This window comes from Microcebus murinus, chromosome 12 (genome assembly GCF_040939455.1).
Source record: "Microcebus murinus isolate Inina chromosome 12, M.murinus_Inina_mat1.0, whole genome shotgun sequence".
Taxonomy (NCBI): Eukaryota; Metazoa; Chordata; class Mammalia; order Primates; family Cheirogaleidae; genus Microcebus; species Microcebus murinus.
Genome location: NC_134115.1, coordinates 69401007 through 69409963, shown reverse-complemented (window position 1 = coordinate 69409963; position 8957 = coordinate 69401007). Strand labels below are relative to the sequence as shown.

At 49.1% G+C, this 8957-nt stretch overlaps 1 long non-coding RNA gene across 1 annotated transcript; it reads right to left on the bottom strand.

Moving 5' to 3' along the window:
• Positions 1-4308: 4308 nt before the first annotated feature.
• Positions 4309-8071, bottom strand: LOC105855666 (uncharacterized). The gene is made up of 3 exons (XR_001146700.2): positions 7848-8071; positions 4827-4955; positions 4309-4733 (listed from the first exon to the last, which is right to left on the bottom strand). It is a non-coding gene; the product is annotated as an uncharacterized LOC105855666 (long non-coding RNA).
• Between the last annotated feature and the right edge of the window lie 886 nt (positions 8072-8957).

The following is an 8957-nucleotide window of genomic DNA, read 5'->3' as shown; positions in this document are numbered from 1 at the left end:
CTCTCCATGCAAGCAACTCAAACATTGCATATAAAGCAGAAACCTCCCTGAGGTCGCCCACCCCTCCTCTCTCCCCACAGGCTCGTTTCGAAGTGTGTCCTTCCAGGCTATGAGTTTATACCTGCATTTGTTCGTAGGAGAAATATGTGGCTTTGTGTGTGTGTGTGTGTTTATGGTTTTATGTGAAAGGAATTGACCATACGTGCTATTCTGAACCTTACCGTATGACCACTGTAACCTGAGACCTTACCTGAGACCACTGCACGTACAGACACGGCCACAGAATTCTTCGTAAACCTCCCCAGACAATTCCGTAGTAGGAGGGGTGGTCCTTTATCTAACCAGCCCCTATGATGGATACTTTAGAGTATTTCCAATTTTTCATTTTCAAACAATGCACCAATGACTAACCCTTCACAGGCCTACTATAGAAAGAAAAAAAATGATATTTCGTATACATGATGCATTCTTATTTCATATATAATATTTCATTATATATGTTCATTATATATTTATAACATATTCTTCATATTTCCATGTGTTGCATATATATATTTATGTGTAATAGAATGAAATATTATGTTCATTTGATATCTAATATATTCATTGTATTACAATATTTCATCTGATATCTAATATATTCATTATGTATAACATATTTGTTTGATATAGGTATGGAAAACTATACTACTTTAGAAATTAGACTCTCCTGGGGGAAGTGGGTGCCCCAACCCTTGATTTAAGGCCAGTCCAGGCTAAGATCCTGAAAGAATATTGTCAGGACTGTGACTGCATGAACCCGAGCTGGGACCAAAAAGCCTAATAAGTCCTTTCCCATCTCCACTTGCACGGACTCTATATATTTTCTGCCCCCTTAGTCATCTTTTGGGTGAGTTCCCCATATTTATGCTTGTTCTTTTTTTCATCTGTCCTCATAAATCAATCCCTGCAGTCTCCTAATCAAAGCCAGCTTTTCAAACGAAACTGTAGCTGGGTGTTTAACTAACTAAATATTGTTTTTCCTTCAGCACTGACAGAGAGGGAGGGTGGGATGCAGCCTGATCACTGTCCTCCCTTCCTCAGTGACCCCAGGAAGCCGCCACCACAATTGCTGACCGAGGCCCAGGTGGGCGTCAGGCAGAGGGTGGGGGGGGCAGTTGAGAGGTTTCCCTTTGCTCCCTGGACTTTGGCTTTCTACCCCTGGGGTTTCCAGGAAGTAGGTCACCCTTCCCACGGCCACACTCAGTAGAGGAGGAACATAAAGTGTGAAGATGCCTGCAGTGGCGCCCAGCTAAAAGCTGCACTCGGAGCGTGGGGAGCAGAGGATGCCATCTCCAAACACTCTCCCAGCCTGGTCTCAGGTGGCTGTTCTTGTGGCCTCAGCAGTAGCAAGACTGGGTGCATTTCCCCTGAAACCTGCCTTCGAACCTGCCCTCACCCTGCAATTGCCCACGTCATCTGCAGCCATAGTTCCCGAAATATGTTCCCCGGACTAGCACCATCAGTGTCAACTGGGAACTTGTTCCAAAGGCAAATTCTCAAACCCCACCCCAGACCTACTGGATCAGAATGTCTACGGGTGGGACTCAGCAACTCGTGTTTTAAGGAGCCCTCCAGGCAATTCTGACACATGCTCAAATGTAAGAAGCATCGCCCACAGGACCACGTCCGAGCTCCTAACTTAGACACCCCACCCTCCATGCACCCGCCCTGGCAGCTCCGCCAACCCACCTCTCGGCACTGTCCCTCCAAGGTGCCACAGCACATGGGGCAGCCTAAGGTACCCAGAGGGGCCTCCTCTGCTCTGTTTGCTGTAACCTGGCGCACTGCCCGCATGTATCAAATACCTTCCGCCTGTCTTTCAGACCCCACCTCAGTGTCCTCTAGAAAGGCATCTTTGACCTCTCCAAGAGAAGATAAAAATAGCTAACATCTAGAGAGTACTGTTTCAAGAACTACACAGTCGTCCCTTGGTGTCCCTGGGGGATTGGTTTCAGGACCCCTCCAGAACACCAAAAAAGGAGGATACTCAAGTCCCTTATATAAAATGGCACAGTACTTGCATATAACCTTCGCATATCCTCCCGGATCTTTAAATAGTCTCTGGACCACTTATAACACCTAATGCAATGTAAAATGATATGTAAATAGCTGTTATACTGTATTGGTTTGGGGGGGTTGTTTTTAGGTGTTTTTTTTTTTTTTTTAGACACAGTCTCTCTCTGTCACCCTGGCTAGAGTGTAGTAGCATCATCATAGCACACAGCAACCTCAAACTCCTGGGCTCAAGCAAGCCTCCTGCCTCAGCCTCCTTAGTAGCTGGGACTACAGGCATGTGCCACCATGTCCGGCTAATTTTTCTATTTTTTTGTAGAGACAAGGTCTCACTCTTGCTCAGGCTGGTCTCGAACTCCTGATCTCGAGCAAAACTCCTACCTCAGCTTCCCAGAGTACTAAGATTACAGGCATGAGCCACCATGCCCAGCCTATACTGTATTACTTAAATGATAAGAAAAAAATCTGGGGCCGGGCGCAGTGGCTCTCACCTGTAATCCTAGCACTCTGGGAGGCCAAGGCAGGAAGATTGCTTGAGCTCAGGAGTTCAAGACCAGCCTGAGCAAGAGTGAGACCCTATCTCTACTATAAATAGAAAGAAATTAGCCAAACAACTAAAAATAGAAAAAATCAGCCAGGCACGGTGGCGTGTGCCTGTAGTCTAAGGTATCTGGTAGGCTGAGGCGGGAGGATTGCTTGTGCCCAGGAGTTTGAGGCTGCTTTGAGCTAGGGTGACACCATGGCACTCTAGCCTGGGCAACAGAGTGAGACTCTGTCTCAAAAAAAAAAAAAGTCTGGGAGTCCACTTGCTCAAGGCTTCTTGGGCATGGCTCTGGGTAAAAAAAAGAAAAAAAGTCTGTACATGTTTAGTGCAGATGCTTTTTTTCCCCAAATATTTTCAATCTGTCATCGATTGAATCCACCTATGAGAAACCCACAATTACAGAAAATATATAACTATATATATATATATACAGTATATTTTCTGTAATTGTTGTTGAGACAGGTATCTATAGATACATAGATATAGACAGTTATATGTAACTCTATAGAGTGGTTGAGCAGATTAAATTTTATTTATATACATGTATATTTAATCCACTCAATAACCATACAAGGAAGGTGCTGCTACTACCCCCATTTTGCAGATGACACAGAGGACCAGAGAATTAAATAACATGTCCAAGTCAGCAAGTGGCAAAGCCGGGATTGGAACCCGTGGCTCTGGAGCCTTGATCCATTGCATTCTCCTGCTTCATGTGATATGTCCAGCCCGGCGGTTTTAGCGCCTTGGGCCCTACGAGAGCACACCTGCTCCCACTGACCCATGACGGCCCTCAGTTGTGTGGCGCAAACTCCCATGCCCCGCCCGAGACGGGCCTTCTCCAGGCCGACACCCACTGTTTCCTCAACTGGCCTCCATGTGACTTGGCCCCAGCCCCACAGCTGCCAGCCCTGCCTCCACAGCTGGCTTCTGCAAGGAGGAGCCTCCACATGTGTTCGCATGGGCTGCCTTTGCTTTCTCCTATTTCCTGTTTCAAATTGCAGGGCACAAGCCTTTGCATCAAGAATGATGACATGACATGCTTTCTAAAAAATCTCATTTTCTAAAGGCATTTCCTATTGATTTCCTTCCTTATTGAGGCTCCTCCCAGCCTGGCTTGTGTTTAAAAAAAGAGAGAGAGAGAGAGAGGGAGAAGGATAAATTAAAAAGGAAAGAAAAATCTGTGTTTTTCTAGGCACAATCTGCTATGGCAGACTTGTGGCTCACTTGGCTGGCAAGTTGCTATCTGGGAACGTGTGGATGAGCCAGTGTTCCCCCAACCCATGGGCCTTGAACCATCTCTGAAATCCAACCGCCCAAATCCCCTTCAATTCCCCACCTCCCTGCCTTTGTGAGATTAGCGGGAGAGGCATCCCTCTCCAAGGGATTCTCTGACTTAAATGATCTGCCTCAGAACGGAAAGGACCACGTCCCACCCTCCTGCGGCTGGGCCAGTCTGAGTCTTCTCACCTGGGAGACCTTCCGCTGCGTCCCTCCAGCTCTTCTCACTTGACCGGGGACCTCAGTACCAGCATCTGAGTCAGATGAGCCTGAGCAGGAACCACAGTCCCTTATGAGCTGGGCGGCTTTGAAAAAGGCACTCAACCTCTCAGATGCAGTGGTTTCATTTGGAAAATGGAGACAAGGATAATCTGTATGAGTTTCCTTGGGTTGCTGTAACAAATGACCACAAACTTCATGGCTTAAAACAACAGATATTTAATCTCACAGTTCTGGAGGCCCAAAGTCCTACAACAAAGCATTAGCAGGAGGACCACACTCCCTCTGAAGTGTACACATAAGGAAGAATCCTTCCTTGCCTCTTCCAACTTCTACTGGCTCCATGTGTTCCTTGGCTGGGAGTTGCATAACTCCAGTCTCTGCCTCTGTCTTCACATGGCCACCTCCTCCCCTGTGTGTCACTCCTCTGTGTGTCTCTTATAAGGACATTCGTCATTGGATTTAGAGCCACCAGTAAATCCAGGATAATCTCATCTCAAGATCCTTAATTACATCCACAAAGATGTAAATAAGGCCAAATCGACAGGTTCTGGAAGTTAGGATGTGGATATATCTTTTTGGTGGCCACCATGTAACAGGCTACAAATACCTCCTTCATAGGGTTGTGGCATGGCTGAAATGAAAGCATGAATCAATCTTGAAACCATGACTACCTGGCCCCCAGGGAACAGAAGGGAGGGAGAGTTGTGTGACATGAGACACATACTTAGCCCTCTCTGAGCCTCCGCCTGGCCAGTTGGGGACCAAGCAGGTTGGATAAAATGATGGATCAGCCTCTCCAACTCAGCCATTTTAAGAATCCTGGACTCCAGCATCTTTGTACCATCACATCTGTCTGAAATAATAAACAGAGAAGGAATAAACCTAAATCATCAGGATCCAAGTCTTTCCACTTCTTCTGCCTCCAAATGCTTGGTCTAGATGCTTGCTATAAAAATGAGAATGTATTTTTCCTACTTAGCTGTGTGACCTTGAGCAAGTATCTAACCTCTCTGAGTCTCAGTTTTCTCATCTATACAATGGGTATAATATGAGTATCTATATTATTGAGTTACTGTAAGGATTAAATAGAGAGTGTTATGTATGCAAAGCCCATAACACAGTAGCAGGTACTGCCATAGGGAATGTTCTAGCCAAGCCCTTCTAGAACTGGTTGCTGCCATTACCCTCCACAAAGCTGTAATGGCTAGATCCACATGTGTCTGTGTGACTGAGCACGTGTGTGCATGTTCATGTGTTTGGCAGGGCAGGGATGGGACAGGTCCTTGTATCCAAGTGGACCTGAGCCAGGCTCTTTCATTTTTGGGTTCCAAAACCTTTACTAGTCACTTCCTCTTGCCAAGCCCCAGTCACTCTCCTGTGGGTGGGGAGAATAATGTCAGGTAGACTCAGCGATACAAAGGAACAAGGAGCTTAGAGTTATACGAATAACTGCATTCTCCCCTCAAATCAGGTCAGAGGTGGAACCTGAGAGGCTGGGGGTTGTGGGGCACATATGAGTCCCCCACAATCCTATCAGATAGGCTGTGATTCTCCGAGAGGATGGGCTGCTGGTTCATCCCTCTGTTATTTATTCAACAAACATTCATGGAGCCACTCCACAAGTCAGAGCCTTGGGACACAGACTCCAACAAGACCCAGCCCCTTCATGGAGGAGCCTGCTGACCAGTGAAGGAGACAGTCACGTCCAAAGGTCACTGGAGTCCAACGAATACCGCTAAGGGAGTCAGAGCTGGGAGCGGGGCAGGGAGGAGGGAGGAAGCTGGCTCTGGGAGGAAGAGCAGGAAAGGCTTCGGAGAAGAGGAAGCCCTGTGTCTGGGCCTGGAGTGGGGAGAAGTTCGCCAGGCAGTGCAGAGGGGGAAAGGACACTGGTGGCAGGCAGAGAGGGAGGCAGATCTAAGAGTGGGGGGGGTGCCTATGAGCTGGTTCTGTCACTATCCCCACTTTATAGGTGAGAAAACTGAGGCTCCTAGAGGGAAAGTTACTTCCCTGAAGTTATGAAGCTACCAAGTAGCAAATCGAGCTGTGAGACGCCCACACCCACGCACTCAGTGAAAGCCGTTGCAGTTTTTTATGCCAGAGGGTGGAAAGGAGTAGCAGAGAAGCTGAGATTTTTCAGGGCATAAGCAACAGGATCTGTTCACCGTGATGTGTATGGGGAGACAGCACGTACGGACACGAGGGACCCCTAGGCCCCCAGGCTGAGCAGTTGAGGGAGTGGAGACACCTCCACCCCACACAGGGACAGCAGAAGACTGGGAAGCGATGAGGCTTCCTATCCCATCGCGATGTGCAGAGCCCTGGGCAACATCAAAGGTGGAAAACTCACCAGTGAGAATGGAAAACAGAGCTGTTATCTGCCGCCTGGAGGGTGGCACAGCCGCACGTATATTGGATAAGACCAAAAAGTATACTTGGCTCAAACAATGGCAGTTTGGAAGTGTCAAGCACTAAAAGAAGCGAAATGGCCACAAGATTTATGAGTGTGCAGGGGAGGGTGGCCCTGCTCGGGGATCATTGTGCTCACTGTGAGCAGCAGCGAAGGGAATGAAAGTCTTTGGAACCTGTCCCATTGCTGCGAGGCTGTACAAACTAGCCCTTGATGTGACCTTTCTTGGAGTCTCAGGAAGAAAGGGAAACACACCTGCCCTCATGGTAAAGAGGTGACAGATCAATTAATAAGGCAGATTCTAAGGCTTCTGAAATGCCCCAGAGCAGGGAGCAAGGTGCTGAGTTCACCTGCTCGAAACACAAGAAAACAATCTCTGGGGTCCTATTTGGGTAAAACTGGACATCAATCGTCCTTTGAAAAGGTGTCGTGAATGCCTTTCGTTGCAGGGGCTCAAGCCCTTTCCAAACATCACCTCATTAATCCTGGCAAACACCGGGAAAGAAAGCCTGGACAGACGTCACTTTTTGTGTCACAGAACAGATGAGGTCTGGCCTCCAACTTAAAGACACAGAAAGGTTCCTGGTGGACCTGGCACGGGACCCACCCGGCTCACTGGCTGTTAGCTGCCCTGCCCCTGGGCTGGGGCACAGCCTGTGTGCGTGTGCGTGTGCGTGTGTACACGCACATGGGAGCACATTTAGTCCTCTTAATTATCTCACACCGTGACCAGAAAACAGGCAACAACACTGGGGTTATTAGCTGGGTGGCTAGGATAAGTGTTACTGGGAGATCTATATTCTCTTTTGAAACTGCCAGATTTCTGCAAGCATTTTCCCCATTTTCTTCAATGTCCTCCTCCTTGGTAAAAACTTCTTGTTTATTTCCAGCCCCTTCCAACATGTTTGCAAATTATTGCAATGTGCAGTTCTAACCCGAAAAGGGGGGTGGGGGAGCACAGAGAAGAGGAGAAAGTTATGACAAAGTCGAACAACAGACACCCAAGTTTCACTTGTCACCTTTGGGAGTTGAGTTGCCCGTGGAGTTTCAAAGTAAGGAAACAATATAAAAGTACAAGGTGCCTTAGAAATGGAAATCTGATGTGGCCGCTCTCTTTTGTTTTAAAAAACTAGAAAAAGGAAACAGAAGAGGAAAGGAGGGAGAGTGAAAAAGAAAGAAAGAGAGAGAGAGGAGGAGGAGGAGGAGGAGGAGGAAAAAATAGAAAGGGGAAAAGAGAGAAAGCAAAAGAGAGAGAAGGAGAAAAGAAAGAGAGAGAGAGAGAGAGGGGAGAGGGCAGCAGCCGCGGAGCCCGGGGAAAGCGAAGTCCCGGCTTCCTACCCGGAGAGCCAAGCAGCTTTCCGCAGCGGCCGCGGGCTCGGAGCTTTTAAGGGTTTCTAATCCTGGAAGGCTGTCTGACATCACCCCGTTTCTTGTCGGCTGATGTTTCGTACAAGCCTCTCATTTCCTCAGTGTTTGCAGAGCCACCAATTACCGCAGCAATCTCGTGTTTATGTTTGCGCCGCTCCGGCCCGCTGGCCCTCCGCCTGGGAGAGCCCGACGGGGTGGGTGGGGGAGCGGGCTGGGGGGGCCTGGATCAGGCATTCGAGAAAAAGGGAGGGGTCCCCCTTAATTTTTTTTCATTGACTTCAGCACCATGTGATCAGGAAGTCTGGCCTCCCTCCATTTCCCCTCCCGACTAAAGAGAAACATTGTGTAGCGGCCGCCACGGCCACCGGTGGGATGGCCTTCGCCGCCTGACGTAGGGAGATAAAAATAACCGGCATATTTAAGGCAGGAGCAGGGATCCCGGCGCTCACACGCGGCCTGGTCAGTTCCCCAGGTCGCCGGCAGCGCGGGCTGCGGGGAGGCTCTGCGCTCTGCCGCGCGCACGGGGGCCGCGGTGGCGCGTGACAGGGTGACAGCGCTGGGACCGACCTCGACCTTGACCTCGGGACTCAGGCCGACCCAGGGTTAGAGCCTCGCAGAGCCCCAAAGAGGCCGGGCAAGGCTGGCTCTGGCGCGCTGGGCTGGGCCTCGGTTCTCTCTCCTGCCTCCCTGGAGACGAGGAGGAAAGATGGGGTGGCAGAGGGAGGGTGGCGTGAAGCTTACTGCGAGGGGGTGTCAGAGAGCCTTCCTGTCTCAAGGGAAGGCGCGCAACAAGCTGTCAGTAAACAAAGCAAAGCCACCTGCCTCTGGCCAGGCCCCCATCTCAGACACGCCACACTGTGCACACGCACACTAAACAAATCCCCCTTCCCCGTCCCTGATCCATTCCAACTGCACATTGCAAGGATTTGCGAACATGTGGCAGGGCTGAAAATAAACAAGAAGCCTTTAGCAAGCAAGAAGCACTGATGTGTTTCTGTGTTCATGCTCTCCTTTAAAGCTCAACCCACCCTACCCAGGAGGTTCTGTTGTCCTTATTTTACACAAAGGGAAACTGAGGCT